Source organism: Miscanthus floridulus, chromosome 11 (genome assembly GCF_019320115.1).
Source record: "Miscanthus floridulus cultivar M001 chromosome 11, ASM1932011v1, whole genome shotgun sequence".
Taxonomy (NCBI): Eukaryota; Viridiplantae; Streptophyta; class Magnoliopsida; order Poales; family Poaceae; genus Miscanthus; species Miscanthus floridulus.
The window spans coordinates 30,864,041-30,880,190 of record NC_089590.1 but is presented as its reverse complement, the minus strand read 5'-3'; the positions used below and the strand labels follow the sequence as shown (position 1 = coordinate 30,880,190).

Genomic DNA, 16,150 nt, shown 5'->3' with positions numbered 1-16,150 from the left:
TCTAATATTAACATCCATATAAGGCTAAATACAACAACTAATTAGACTAAATCCAATTTATAACTAGACTCAATAACTGTACTAACTAAACTACCTAACTTTACTATCTATACTAACTTACTATATTACCTATACTAACTAAACTAACTAACTTTACTAACTATACTTTAATAATTTTACTAACTTTATTACGGGAGTACCTCGCTGCAGCGCGCTAGACCAGGCCGGGAGGCATGGGCGCTGTCCTCGGTGGGCAGCTACCATGCGTGGCTGGAGGGGGTGGCACACCGGCGTGCGGGCTCGGTGGTCGCATCGGGCAGCTGGCGGCCGTGCCATGCTCGGTGGCGGGCTGGCGCGGGCGGACGCGAGCACGGCGACTAGGCGGCCTTGCTGTGCTGCTCGGGCAACGACGGCTGCTCGACCACTGGCAGACGTGGGCCGCGGCGGTGGTTTTATTCAGCTCTACCGTGCCATGGATCAGGGCGCGGCAGTGCCGCGCCAAGATCGGTGGCACGGCAGGCCCTGCCCTATCAGCAGTCAGCGATTCCAATCACCGCCACGTTAGCCCTCTACGGCGCCACCATGCATGGTGCGACATAGGTATTTGGCTACGCCAGGGCAATAGGTGTGGCCAAAAGTGTTAGTTTTAAAAAAATCGACCGTGTTGGATTTAAAATTAGTTTCCAAAAAGTGTTAAAATTAAAAAAAATTCACAATCCGTAGGTGGTGGGCCATCAGCCCATCAGCGATGAACGAGAGGCGCGCGGTTGCTGTCGTTGACTGATTGATAATCCTTTTCTGACAAGTGATGAGTGAGTACGACGACGCGTCCGAGCTCGGCTTCCATGGCGTCCCTTTCCTCCTCCTCGTCATGGCGGCGCTCCTTCGGCCACCTACCATCGCGGCGCCCATGGAGCACCTTGTCACCAGCCTCCCGGGCTTCCATGGTGCCTTCCATTACTACAAAAAGCATTTTTAGGGGCGGCTAGTAACCCTTTGTATGGGTGGTTTGGCTAGCCGCCCCTACCGAACCATCTCTACAAATCATGTATTTGTAGGGGCGATTCCCAGGCCGCCCCTACAAATCGATTTGTAGGGGTTGCTGTAGTGCTAGCCGCCTCTATAATACCTGTTTGTAGGGGCAGTTCAATCTAGAACCGCCCCTACAATACGTTTTCCCACCAAAAAAATCAAATTTACAATTCAAATTCGACCAGAACTGTTTGTTTCTGCGTATTCCATCCAGCGTTCGCGTTGCCGAATGCCCTGTGACCAACATTTCAAACCGCGTTTGCGTTGCCGAATGCCCCGCGACCAACGTTCCGAACACGACTACAAGCACAATAGTATTATATAAACTACAATTACAAGTCCAATTCGTAAGGATATATACCATCCATCATTTAATATACAAATTCCATAAACATTGTTATCAATGTCCTAGAGCTAGCCTTTCAGTCTCACGAAGGTGTTGGTACTGAGGATTTCTACCTAAGTCAGACTCTCGGTCATGGTAGGCGCCTTTGACGTGTACAATCTGGTCCAATATGAAGTTGCAAAGGTCACCGACGAGCTCTAAGATGAAAAACTCATGAATACCAATATTGTACAACTCATCAATATGTACAACTTTTATTTTGATCATATTTTCATTTGACTAGATTTGAACCATTGTAATTTTGAATTTCACTAAATGGCAACTTCAAACAAGATTTTGAAACCTTAAATGATTTCAACAATAAAAGTCATGAACATAAAAGTTGTTGAACTCCTCAATGTCTACAACTTTTATTTTGATCACTTCTTCATGTGACAATTCAAATTTTAAATTTTAGAAAATGACAGCTTCAAACCTGATTTTCAAACACTAAATGATTTCAGCTGTAAAGGTGATGAATATAAGAGTTGTATAACTCATCAAGATCTCCTACTTTTATTTTGGTCATTTCTTCATTTCATAAAGTGTTAAGTGATTTCATAAAGTTTTAGTAGTAATAGAGTGGATGTTCAAATAGAGTCATCTAGATGTTGCAAAGGGTAGTCTCACATGCATAAAATGTAGTCTCACATACATACAAAAATATGTAGTCTTACACACGTACATAAATATATAGTCTCACACGCATGCATAAATAAAGTCTTACAAACACACACTTACACAAACACTCCACATTCAACAACTAGCTAGCCCGCTATAACGACTTTTCCCTTGACACCTTTTCGTTCCCATGTCATTATGTCTTTGGGGAGGTTCTTTTTCACAACACTGATCTTCTTAGGAAAGTCTATGAATAGCGGCATCTCATCGTAGTTATTGTAAGCTTCAACATCATCCACGCCATCAACTCCAATAATGTGATGTTTCCCAGAGGCAACCACATGCTTTGTCTTCTTCTTCGGGGGGAGGTTACTTTGTGGGTCAGACATATAGAAAACTTATGCGACACGTGAAGCGAGCACCTAAGGGTCATCTTGGTAGCCTAGATTCTCGAGGTCCAGGACTCTCAATCCGATCTCGTTTAGTTGGTGTTGTTTGATCCAGCGGCATCGAAATAGGGCCACCGTTATATCCCTTCCATAGTCAAGTTCCCATATCTCTTCAATGATGCCAAAGTATTGGATCTTTCGTCCTAATCCATCGAGAGCCTCTATTCGAATGCCCTGTTTTGGTTCACATATTTACTATCCTTTGCGTGGGTATAGTACATATACCCATTGATGTCATAAGCATTCCAAGATGTCACTTGTCTCGATGGCCCCTCCGCCAACCTACTGATGGTAATAGAGTCTATGATTTCTCTAGGCGGTATGTTTTGGTCCTTCAACCATGTAGTTAGTCGTTGCTCATGTTGTTTCATGACCCAATCATTCGAACAGCCATTTCTCTCTGCCATAATGATAGCCAAGTGTTCATCAATATACGGTTGCATCAGTTGTGTACTCTGCAAGACACTGTAATGCGCTCGACTCACCTCTTTGTAATCATGGTCGATGAACACTTTTCTACCACTGGTGCCCTTCCTAGTTAGCCTACCCTTGTGACGAGAATCGAGTTTACCAATCCCTTTCTATACTTTTAGGTACTCTTGACAGCACTCGACGACTTCTTCAGTATTGTAACCCTCTATCATGGAGCCCTCTGGGTATGCTCGATTATGCACGTATCGACTTAGAATCGATATGAACCGCTCATAGGACCACATTTCATGCAAGTAGCATGGGCCAAGCGCCTATATTTGATGAACCATGTGAATCATGAGATGTGCCATTATATCAAAAAAAGCAGGAGGTAAACACATCTCTAGTTAGTTTTGTGTCTCCACCACAAATTCATGTAGGTCACTCAGCTCTTCCTTGCCAATCGTCTTCTATGAGATCTTCGAAAAGAAGTAGCATATGCAGGTGATGGCCATTTTCAAGAACTCTGGCTTTATAGCCCTGATTGCAATAGGTAGAAATACTGTCAGCATCACATGACAATCGTGAGCCTTGTAGTGTGTTATTGACAAGTCCTTCATCAACACTAGCTTCTTCACATTTGCTGAAAACCCAGTTGGGACTTTGATCCCTCTCAGGAAAGTGCATATAGCTCTCTTCTCATCTGGTGTTAGGTTGAAGCACGCCGCAGGCAGAGTGTATTTTCCATTAGCCTCAGGTACCGGGTGAAGCTATGGCATCACGTTTAGCTCCACCATGTCTTTCCATGCTTTCAGACCATCCTTTGACTTGCCTGTGTCCATCAAGGTAGCAATGAGACTCTCAAAGACATTCTTCTACATGTGCATAGCATCAATGGCATGGGGGACCTCCAAGTCTAGCCAATAAGGCAGATACTGAAAAAAGATTGATTGTTTCTTGAAAGGTACGCCTTCGATAGGAGGTGTGCTTCTATCTCTGTTCGTCCCATCCAGATTCTTCTTTCCAAAGACGACGCGTATGTTTTTCACCATTCTGTACACGTGTTCTCCATTATGACGTCTCTCCGGAGGGGGTTCAATCTCCAAGGCGTTGTCATAAAATCTAAAGAACAATTTGCTGCGGTACTTGTGACTTATCTTTAAGAAGCGTCGGTTCCTTAGGTAAACTATCTTCTTAGATGCATCCAGGTACACCCATGTAGTACCATCCAAGCAAACCAAGCATCTCATCTTCCCTTTGATCTGTCCAGACAAAGTAAACTGCGCGGGGTAATCATTGGTAGTAACAAATATTATTGCTCTACATATGAAGTCCTCCTTTCAAAACGCATCGTACATCTGCTCCCCATGCCTCCATAGCCTCTCCATTTCTTGCATCAAGGGCTCGAGGAACATGTCTATATCAATGCCTGGTTATTTAGGGCTAGAAATAAGAATAGTGAGGAGAAGGTACTTTCTCTTTTGACACAGCCATGTTGGGATGTTGTACATGGTCAAGATCACTGGCCATGTGTTGTGGTCGCTCATCCTCTCATTGAAGGGATTCATTCCATCAGTGCTCAAGCCAAACCGTATATTCCTTGGGTCATCACTAAATTCTTTGTGCTTCTCATCAAACCTTTGCCACTGACTACAATCAGCCGGGTGTGCAATCTTATCATCATCCACCTTGCGCTCATCATCCCACCATGTCATGAGTGCGGCTTCTTTAGGGTTTAGGAAGATACGTCTCAAGCGATCGGTCATTGGTAGGTACCACATTACCAGGGTAGGAATTCTTCTCAGCTTTGCATCGTTGCCTAATAGAGTGTCCTCTGAGGGCTGAGATTCTTGTACCACCTTGGTACCCTTTTTATTCCTCTTTTTCCCCGTGGAGGGTTCGTCCCTACCGTAAAGGTCATTGTTCTTGTATCGGCTGGCCCCACACCAGGGACATTTATCTAGTGACTTGAACGTTTCGCCACGAAAAAGTATACAGTGGTTGGGACATGCATGGATTTTTTCAACCCCCATTGTCAATGGACTTATGACCTTCTTCGCTTGGTATGTGTTGGTGGGAACTGAGTTTGGTTGTGGCAGCACCCATGACAGGAGATGAATAGATCATTGAAACTACAGTCTGACCAGCCGTACTTAGCCTTCAGGATGAGCAGCTCAAGCACAAAACGTAGCAATGTCCAATATATTGGACAACCTTTTTTAACACCATATACAGTCTCCTTCGATGATTTTGTCACCCTTTCCAAATTTTCTAGACCTTTCGGGCTATTTAGTAAAATCTCTGGTCCAAGGGCTCGAATCATGTCCTCCAAATCATCTTCATCCCCGACACGTGCTCCACCATCATTATTGGCACCACCTTCGTCGTTACCATCCCAACCACTAGCATCACCACCTTGTTCATTGCCAAACTCGAAATTCATTCGTGCATCAAGCTCTGCTGAATATTGGGACAGGGATTCTATGGTTTCGTCATTGTATTCCTCCTCATCCTCGTCCTTAACAATAACCGTTTTACCATGATGAATCCACACTGTGTAGTCCTCAACAAATCCTCACATAATCAAATGTGATCTGATGATAGTCACATCTGTCCATGCCATACGGGGAATCTTTACATGGGCAAATAATTGTATCCTTATTCTCAATGTCGTTGCATGCTTCTTTGCGGCTTCAATAAATTTATCCACCTCTTCACGGAAACCTGCCTTAAACATTAACGAATCATACATCCAAGAGTTCCTGTACTCCATCTTTTACAACAACAACAAAACAAACATTAAAGGAGTACTTATTCAGATATATATAAAAATAAAACAAATTAATAATTACTTGAGAATAATTGTATATACTTCAGATATATATGAATATAAATCTAATATAATTACATGAAGCATACAAACACACCATGGTAAAAGAAAATTAATTAACGGCCTATTTATCCATAAATAATTAAAATACATATTTATTGATTATAATAAATAATTTCAAAGACAACAATTAGCAACAATTATACTTTACCCAATATCTTTCATACAAACCCTAGTCTAATTTCATCAAACATAAATTTACAAAAACGAAATTAATAAAAAACCAAACCCTAGATCTAGATCCACATGCACATGAAACATCCATAAAACTAACTAATTGTTCCCTAAAATCAAGAAACATGGACCAAATAAGGGTATGATCTTGTTCCCCTCCCTAATTTACCCTAGTACATTTAAAAGTTGGGTCTAATTTGCTTCATAAATAGCTCAAGCACCATAGAAGAGAGAGAAAAACAAAACTCTAATTACTCACTAACCAACCATTAAAACTTCAAAAAAAAGTATGAATAGCATTTTCTTACCTTCTACAACCTCTCCACCAAAGGATTTGAGATCAAAATCTTCCCCCTTAGTAGAGCAGTTTTTGGGAGGTGCCCAAGGCCTCCCCACCTTTCTTTCATAGGTTGGAGTGAATGACCCGAGAAAAAAAAAGGTGCTGCATCTATTTTATATGGGGGGCATTTGTAGAGGCGGCTGGTGATTGAGTAGCCCCTACAAATCGGTGCTATAAATATGGGGCCATTTGTAGGGGCGACTCAATCACCAGCCGCCCCTACAAATAGCATTTCTAGGGGCGGCTGGTGATTGAGCCGCCCCTACAAATCAGACCCCATTTGTAGGGGCGGCTCGTAACACCAGCCACCCCTTCTGTTCCATTTGTAGGGGCGGCTGGTGTCTGGGCACCCGAGCACGTCACTGTAGAGACGGCTCCATCACCAGCCCCCCTAAAAAAATCAAACCATTGCTAAAAATCGTTTTTTACGTAGTGTTCCCCTCCAAGCACTACTCCGGGTAATCTCCATATGCCGCCTTCTGTTTCTCTTGGATCCATTTCAGATGCTCGCAGCCTATATATGCCTGCTGGAGTGCTGGTACGGTTCTTCTTCATGAATCTGGTACGGTTCTCTCGCCATACTGTGCGCCGGCCGGTGGCTGCAGGTACGTGACTGTGGACGAGAGTAGCGAGCGGAGCCTCTTCTACTACCTGGTGCTGTCCGAGTGTGACCCGGCCACCGACCCCGTCATGATCTGGCTCAGCGGCACAACGTAAAAAACGTTTTTTTTAGCAATGAGATAAATTTTTTTTTTAGGACGACCGGTGATAGAGTCGCCCATATAAATAGTTGTCAAATGAGCCGCTCTTATAAATCAATTTGTAGGGGCGACCGGTGTTATCAACCGCCCCTATAAATTGATTTATAGGGGCGGCTCAATATCCAGCCACCCGTACAAATTGATTTATAGGGGCGGCTCAAAAATGAAGTGCCTCTATAAATGGACGCCGAATATTAAAAAGTAAGTACTAAACTTCAAAATTTTTAAACGACCTTGGATGAAGAAGCAATCAAAATGAAAGTTGTAGATCTCGAAAAGTTATGAAACTTTGTAGTTGACAACTTTTTCAGTTGAGATCATTTACTACTTGAAAATACTATTTGAAATTATTTTTCCCGTTTTGTCCTCTAATTCGGAGCCAATTCTTAAAACTGGTCTAGTTTTCGCATACGAACTCCGTTTTCGACGTTCCATATATGCAAATCGATCAGAAACAAATTTCGGATCCGTCCATCCAGTGCATTGCTGGGGTTCGAAAATTTTAGATTGGTCAAAAAGTGGTCACAAGATCATCTTTTCGTGGTCACAAGCTTTTTGTTAATTTTGAGCACGTCTTCTGAAATTTCCACAGGCCACGTCTTTCACTTGTTTGAGCTTATATTTTCTTTGGTTACTTCTTTTGTGCTCCTAAGTGAAGGAAAAATATCAAAAAAATAAAATAAAAAAGTCAAAATTTCCCAAAAAAACGACGACAGCCAAAAAAATAGAAAAAAAGAGAGGGTAAAAGAGGAACAATATCCAAAGGAGCACATAGAGAAGGTCAAACGTTATTTTGGAACACTAATTGATTTCAGATGAAAAAATCATGAACATAAAAGTTGCAGAACTTATCAAGATCTACAAGTTTTATTTTGGTCATTTCTTCATCCGATAAAGTGGTAATAACATTGTTCACAAAATTTACATATCTCTTTTATAGTTTCATAAACAATAAGAGGGATATGCAACATTTATGAACAATGTTACTACCACTATATCGGATGAATAAATGATCAAAATAGAAGTTGTAGATCTCGGAAAGTTATGAAACTCTATAGTTGACAACTTTTTAATTCGAAATCATCTTGTCAAGGAAAATTACGTTTGAATTTCTTAAATTTAAAATTTAAATTTTGTAAATGATCACGGATGGAGAAACAACCAAAATAAAAGTTGTAGATCTCGAAAAGTTATGAAACTTTGTAGTTGACAACTTTTTCAGTTGAAATCATCTTGTCAAGAAAAACTACGTTTGAATTTCTAAAAAATTGAGATTTGAATTTTTTAAACGACCTTGGATGGACAAACAGTAAAAATGAAAGTTGTAGATCTCGATAAGTTATGAAACTTTGTTGTTGATAACTTTCTCATTTGAAACCATCTTGTCATGCAAAACTACGTTCGAATTTATATTATTTGAAATTCAAATTTTATAAGTGACCTCGGATGGAGAAACTATCAAAATGAAAGCTGTAGATCTCGAAAAGTTATAAAACTTTGTAGTTGACAACTTTTTCATTGAAATTAGTTTAGGGCCTCAAACAATCAATGTATGCTCGGTTTTGTATAATACATGGGGAATCAAAATGGATTGTGGACACAAGTGAATGTGAGGTGTAGTGGTAGAGGAGATGGTGTGCGAGTGAGAGGTCACTGGTTCGAATTCCGGTAGACGCAATGTATGCAAAAATCGTGAAAAAATGCTGTAACCATAGAGTGAGTGTGTGTGTGGCTGCCGGTGGGGACCTCCTCGGTTAATTTTTTTTTTTTTTGCTATTTTCCCCCTTTTTTTCGTTTCTTGAAATTGATTTGTAGGGGCGGCTCAATAACCAGCCGCCCCTATAAATTTGTAGGGGCGGCTGGTGATCAATTTGTAGGGACGGCCTGAGAACCGCCTCTACAAATCATTGATTTTTAGCCACCCTTTCATAGGGGCGGCTAGCAAAACCGCCCCTACAAATCGATATCAGCCGCCTCTAAAAACATTTTTCTACATAGTGCGGGGGTCCAGGATGCTCCAGCTTCGACGGCTTCGTCTACGGGAACGGTCGGCAAGTCTTGCTCTACTGTCGTCGTCTGTGTCTTCTGCGGTTCTGCCGATCGATTACATTCTGAAAGGCAGCTAGCTGCTGATCTGATCAACAGGTCCCTTCAATTTTGAGCCTGGGAGCTCGCCTGGAAGCATGCCCAAGCTGCAGCTCAACCCCTACAGCTGGTCAAAGGTAAACGTCCATTACATTTGAGAGCTTCTTCATGCTAATCCATACTGCGTGGTGACACTGTCTATCAAGCTAGGAGTTGTTGGCTGCACCTTCTATCAAGCTAGGGTTCTTTTTTTTTTTTTTATAAACGAGTGGTTATCGTGGTTTGTTGCACCTGTAATCCTAAACCACATTTTTTTATAGAGAAGCTACTCTTACCATTCTAAATTATATATAGTTCACATTTACTTTGTTCTAAGTGAAAACTCTCTAATTTTGATGAGCCAATAAATATATTTTTTATAGTATATTTCAAGGACAAATTGACGAAATAAATCTAATGTTGTGATGTTTGTGTATATTTCTATAAATTTACTTGAAGTTGAAAAAATTTGTCTTAGGATACAACCAAAGTGAACAACAATTTGGAACGCAGTGAGTAGAAAACCCACTATTTTGTCCACGTGTTTTTTTTACACTTGTCTGCCACTGGCAAAAATATGTGTTCAAACAATTCACATTTTATCCATAGATAATGGTAAATAAAGAATTTCCCAGGTTTTGTTTGGCAGTTGATTCTGTGGTCAGCCTACAATCCAAGTGATAATAAATTGAATTTGTCATTGAAAAGGTCTCCAACATCATGTATCTCGATTCTCCTGCCGGTGTTGGGATGTCCTACTCGTTGAACAAATCGGATTATATAACAGGTGACCTGAAAACCGCAGCTGATGCGCACAAATTCCTGTTGAAGGTACTCCGCTTTAGTAAAGCTTTGCCATCTGTCATACACTTTACCAGGGGAACCTGATGATGATGCTGATTCGGTCTTGCAGTGGTTCGAATTATACCCTGAGTTTCAGTTTAACCCGTTCTACATCTCAGGGGAGTCATATGCAGGGGTTTATATCCCCACAATCACTGACGAAGTTGTTAAAGGTTGACACTGTTAATCAAAAGGTGGCCGGTCAGGTCAGAAAACTAGCATTATCCCATGTCTATCTATCCTAATAATATATGTTCATGTGTGTCGGCATGAAAATATGGGCTAGCCATGCCGAGCACACGAGCAAGCTGAAAGGATCTGCTTAGGATGAGTCCGGAGATCCGCTTGGCTTCAACGCAGAGTTAGTCGATCCTGCGTATCCCTCCCGAGGCGTGCCAGTCAATTTGACCCTGCAATTGACAAGGAGAGAAAGTTTATCAATAATTTAAGGTGGAACATGCCGGTCTATGCCCAGACAATTTCAAGTGTGCCGCTTCGGGAGCAGCTAGGCTGGAGAAACGACTGAATAGCCGATACGCACAGAAATCGGCTGTTACAGACTGTAAAGCTTGTGGGTAGCAGTTAATTTCATATTGACAGGTACAATACTCGTAGTTGTAAATGAGATCATCAGCTAGGTCGATACTATCAGTATAAAGCATTGAACTGATGAATCTAACGAGAAAAGATATAGCATACGAACAAATCAACTATCTGATACGAATGAATCTATAAACGCTCTGAATCTAATCTATCACCACCAGCAGTGAGGTTTGACCGGATCGATGGCAGCTATGATGATGGTAATAAACTAAAACCGAAGAATCCGTAAGGATATCCATACTTCGACAGACTTTTTGAAAGACATGCAATACGTGAAGGCTCAGATGAATCGGCTAAAATAGCCGATTCAGGTGAAGAGAACTACATCGCGTGAACAATCGACTATTTCACATGGACAGACCTATGGACTCATCAGACCTAACCTGCTATCTCTAACAGTGGGGTTCGACCGGATCGATACTGCCGTGATAAAGACAACAAATCAAACCTTTAAAGTAAACAGATCTATTCACGCTTAACAGAATTATGTAAACAAACTGTAGGCGTTAAAGCATAGGCGATCGACTATTTAGCTGATGCAAGCATAGCAAACAGTTAAGGTCACGCCTAATCGAGAACAAATTTACCAACTAGCATCCTCCAATCTAAAGTGCTATCAGTGGGGATCAATCGGATCGTTACAACCATAATAGTGAACCATAGATTAGATTTAACTAGCCAGCAAACCTCTTCAAGATCACTCGTGCCTTAACCGCGTACTATGCACGATCAAGATCGAAATAGAACAGCCGATAAAACATGAACCGTCGCTCAAAGTAAGAAATATCATGTTGTAACAAAGTAACCGACGGACCCAAGGGATATAAGGCCGATCTAAATCGATCTCGACCGGACAGGTTGATGTTGCTGCAAACTAATGACGATAAGAACATCAGTAAGATCGGTAACTTAATGAATTTACCAAAGATTGCAACTCTTAGGTAGAGCCGATAACTTAACCTTAATCTAGTTCGAGCAGTGGAGGTCGACTGGATCGATACAGCCATACTTGAACTAGACAAGAGTCGATAACTAGCATATACCAGAGTCGCAGTGGAGGTTGATCGGATCGATGCAGCCGTACGAATAGAAGTATAAACCATGACGGTACTTACAGACAAGCCGAAGGTCGGCCGGACCGATACAGCCTTACTCACTGAAGAACTCGCCTAGATCTGCTCTACTCCTACTCTTAAGGATTGACCGGAGCCGAAAAAGTAAGTAACTAGTATTGATTAATTATGTGTCCTTTAGAATAGCCGGGGTCCAATATTTATACCCGGAACCTACACATGAATCCTACTTAAGCATGACTCATTACAATCTTTGGCATAAGAGAAAACATTTCTAATTTAAGATAACTTGGACTCTAATCTTTTCCTTTTTGTAGAGTTCAATATGTTTTTCCTGACGCCAACCGTACCTTATTGTCGTCATCTGCTGACGTCATCCGGAGAAAACCGATTCCAGTGTTGCATCTGAATCAGTTGATACCGATCCTCATGCATTCGATTCCCTGATTGATACAATTTTAGAAGCTTCGAGTTTCCGCGTTCTTCTTCCCAAATTTTGGTGTAAACGATGTGTCTTGACAGGCATTGAGAGAGGTGTGAAGCCAAGAATCAATTTCAAGGTCCTGTATTCCCTCAGTCACATTCTTTAATGTTTTGTTGTGTAATTCAGAAGTGCAGACGCAAAATTTTAATGAATGTTTTATAGTTAGAATCTTCCGAAATCTGTTCAGGGCTATCTAATTGGCAATCCAGCAACTGATGTATACTACGATTTCAATTCCTTTGTGCCATTTGCGCATGGGATGGGCCTCATCTCAACTGACATGTATGAGGTCTGTGGTTCAACTTTTATGCTAATATAATAATTTCAACAAGCTTGTTTACTGTAGAACGTCTGCAAGCATATCCATGCTACAGACGGAGCTACCAATGTCACGGATAGTTTCATTTCAAACCAGATCGCATACCAAAATTTATCGACCGACCAGATATAATTTGTTTCAGGATGTCAAAGCTTCTTGCCGTGGCACATTCTTTGGCGCTGTAGATAATCTGTGCCAAGAGAAGATCGACATAGTGCGCTGGGTAATGTGTCTTTCCCGGAATATATAAATCGACAGCATCTGGTCAGTTTAGCTAGTAGGTTCTGTAATAACTATCTTGGGTATCTGCAGGAACTGAAAGACCTGAACAAGTACAACATCCTTGCACCCTGTTACCATCATCCTGAAATCCAAGAGATAGAGTTCAGCAACAGCAGCTTACCGCAGAGTTTTAGAAGGCTAGGAGAGACAGATAGGCCATTTCCAGTGAGGAAGCGAATGGCTGGGCGTTCTTGGCCCCTCCGCCTTGCTCTCAAGGATGGTCACGTTCCGATGTGGCCAGACCTTGTTCGCTTGTCTTATAATCCGTACTTTTCAGTTTGTTTTTTCAGCCGGAACAGTATTTTTCTCTCACAACAAATCAGCCGGAACAGTGTTTCGGCTTATTTTTTCAGCGAAGCAAACGGGGCAATGTCCCTCTAGTTCACTGATCAGGATGTCGTCATGTTTCTCTTCTTGCATGTATATAAAACACAAAATTTAATTTATACCACTGCTCTGTTTCAAGCTGCTGCGCTAATTAAATTACCAATTTGTTCACAATATATTTCAAGATGTCACTATCACATTTTAGCTGAAAATTTATAGCTGATCGTGTATCTTTTGAATTTTCTGGAATCATATTGCTTATTAATCCATCTTTGGACAGTTGTGCTTGCCCCTTCTTTTTACTCCATTTTATTTGACATTTCCATGTACATGACTACATGTAGAGTGATGAATTTGCTACTACATGGCTGGATGATGAAGATGTTAGAGCTGCGATTCATGCCAAACCAGTAATATATGTATTGTGGTAGAAAAAATTCCCATTTGACGCACTAATCCTCTAGTCTATGTGGGAAACTGATTCAATCAAATGGTGCATAATCAGAAAAGCTTATACTGCAAGAATAGACTTCACTCATGATACTGGGACAATATTGACCTATCACAAGAAGCTTACCGGTTTGGGATATCGCGTGCTAATTTACAGGTACATATAAAACCAGTTAATCTATCATTTGGGAATGTTAAATGCGAGTAGTTTCTAGAACTTTGTAGCGAGTGTACACAACTGTGTTCGAATTAGAGCATACTCTAGATGTGTTGATCCTATTTCACATTTGGATTGGAAACAGAAAGCAAAAGTTTCATGTTTTATTGGTTGAATATATGTTTCAATTCAATGAAAAGAAGGTGAATGTAAAATCGTATGAACACTTAATTTCGTCTGAAATTTAGTCCCAATAAAGTAATAAATCTCACTATAGAAGTTTTAGTGCTATTTCCGTTAAGAATAATTGGGATAGTAAACTTTCCTTTGGCACTAAAAGTTTGATCCTATATGATACTTTATTTGTATTGTAAAATGTTCCATGTAGCTCATAGATTTGCATTGGGTTCAGTATACATACCGTGCTTTGGAGACACTAACTATTTTATCGATCTGTGTGGATCTTGTTATTGTACTGTCTAGAAGGCTAGTGGTGAAAGGTGAAAACATATACCTAAAAGAGAGAACATAATCGTTAAGTTGATCTAATGATTCGCTTCATTTGCATTGAACAATGTATTAGAAACATGTCTAACAATTTCCTTAGAATTAAAGAATGTATATATGATATATTTTGTCTGTGTCATGCTGTAGCGGAGACCATGACCTGTGTATTTCCTTACCCTGGTACTGAAGCATGGGTGAAATCAGTAGGCTACCAAGATCTTGATACTTTGGCCATGGTACTTTGGAGACCAAGTTGCAGGGTATGCCGAAATCTGTCCTTTCTTTGCACTGCCTCCATTATGATTGTCCAAATACATGTGTAGGAATTATTAGGGTCATTTATGTTACTCCTCGGTCCACAAAAGAATGCAATTCTCACATTTCGAGTAGTCAAACCATTTAAACTTTGACTACAATTATATAAAAAAGTACTTACACTCACATGACAAAATAAATACCATTAGATTAGTTATAGAATATATTTTTGTAATAAATTTATTTGGAGACATAAATGTTAATATTATTTACTATAAATTTGGTCAAACTTAAACCCATTTGACCGGCACGGTTCACATAATTGCATTCTTTCCTAGGAGGGAGTATGTTCATATCCAGATACTAAAATTTGGATATATATCTTATATGATGTTGATACCAATTCATATTTTATCCGACATAGTTGATACATCTGTATCTGAACTCGAACCCGAAGAATAATGTAGCTATATGTATTCGTATCCATAGGGATCCATCCGCATCAGATCCGTTTACATCACTAGCCACCTCTATTGAGTTTTGCTATAAAATTCACCCCACTACACATTATCCGATGCTACTTCTGCTTGCTTTCACTGATGTGATGATACTATTTTTTTGAGTTTTTTACCTGCATGGTCCTGAAAATAATGCATCTTCCTTGTATGGCCCCTTTTTTTAACTTATCTGTATGGCGCCTAAACGAAATTTTCTTCCTTCTGTGGCCATCCGTCCGTTTTTGGCATTTGACGGTGTTAATTCCATGGTAAAATGACCATTATACCCAGGGCGAAAAAAATAAAATGCAGAGTTTTGTTTGTTTGTTATACATTTGGTGTAATATTATGCAAATAAGTTCCCATATAACAGTACATAATAAGACACATAATCAAGTACACAAATATATTGCAATAAAGTGAGCTTATCAAATGCATTAAAATTTGCAGAAATGGAATATAAACACCGGGCTGGGAATACGAAGAGCGAGCTAAAACTTCGATCATTTCTATTTGATTGAGAGGACAAAAAAGAGATGTGATATATCTCTAATAATAGGCCAGCCCCAGCCGCACGCGCTGCATGAGCCGGGCGGCGGCGCCTCCCACACGGCGAGGAATGACAGGAGTGGGGCCAGGCGAGCCGGATCCGGAGCCGAAGATCCGGAGCCGAAGATCCCGACCGTCAGATATATGGGAAAGGGGTACCTGCACCGCCCATATATGTGACCATCACCATGCTATCGGCCCAGCAGCCGTCCAGGAGGAGGCCCACAAGGGCTGATGTGACCAACCAGCGTGGAGGTCAAGGCAAGCCAAGGTGGGTGTATCTAAATGATAGCTAGGATCAATCTGTTGCGCATATCATGTAACAAACTACGAACTCAATCTCTTAATCCGATCGTCCTCTCTGTAACCCTACCTCTCCTGCCTATATAAAGGAAGGTAGGGACCTCGGGCTCGGTATCCATCTTCCACCATTCCAATCTACTACATAGATAAGAGTAATAGCCTCTGTAATTGAGCATACAAGTACAAGAGCAACCGCACCACTAGAGTTGGGATTAGTGCGCACCACGCCCTGATCCAGTATAAATTTTTGTGTCTCATGTGCTACCGTCTAATTCCGTCTACGCGATCACGTTGCTGGATATTGCTGGAGCAAA

General features: G+C 41.0%; 1 pseudogene; it reads left to right on the top strand.

Moving 5' to 3' along the window:
* Window positions 1–233: 233 nt before the first annotated feature.
* Window positions 234–16,150, top strand: part of LOC136491751 (serine carboxypeptidase 1-like) — a 65,577-nt pseudogene continuing 49,660 nt past the window's right edge.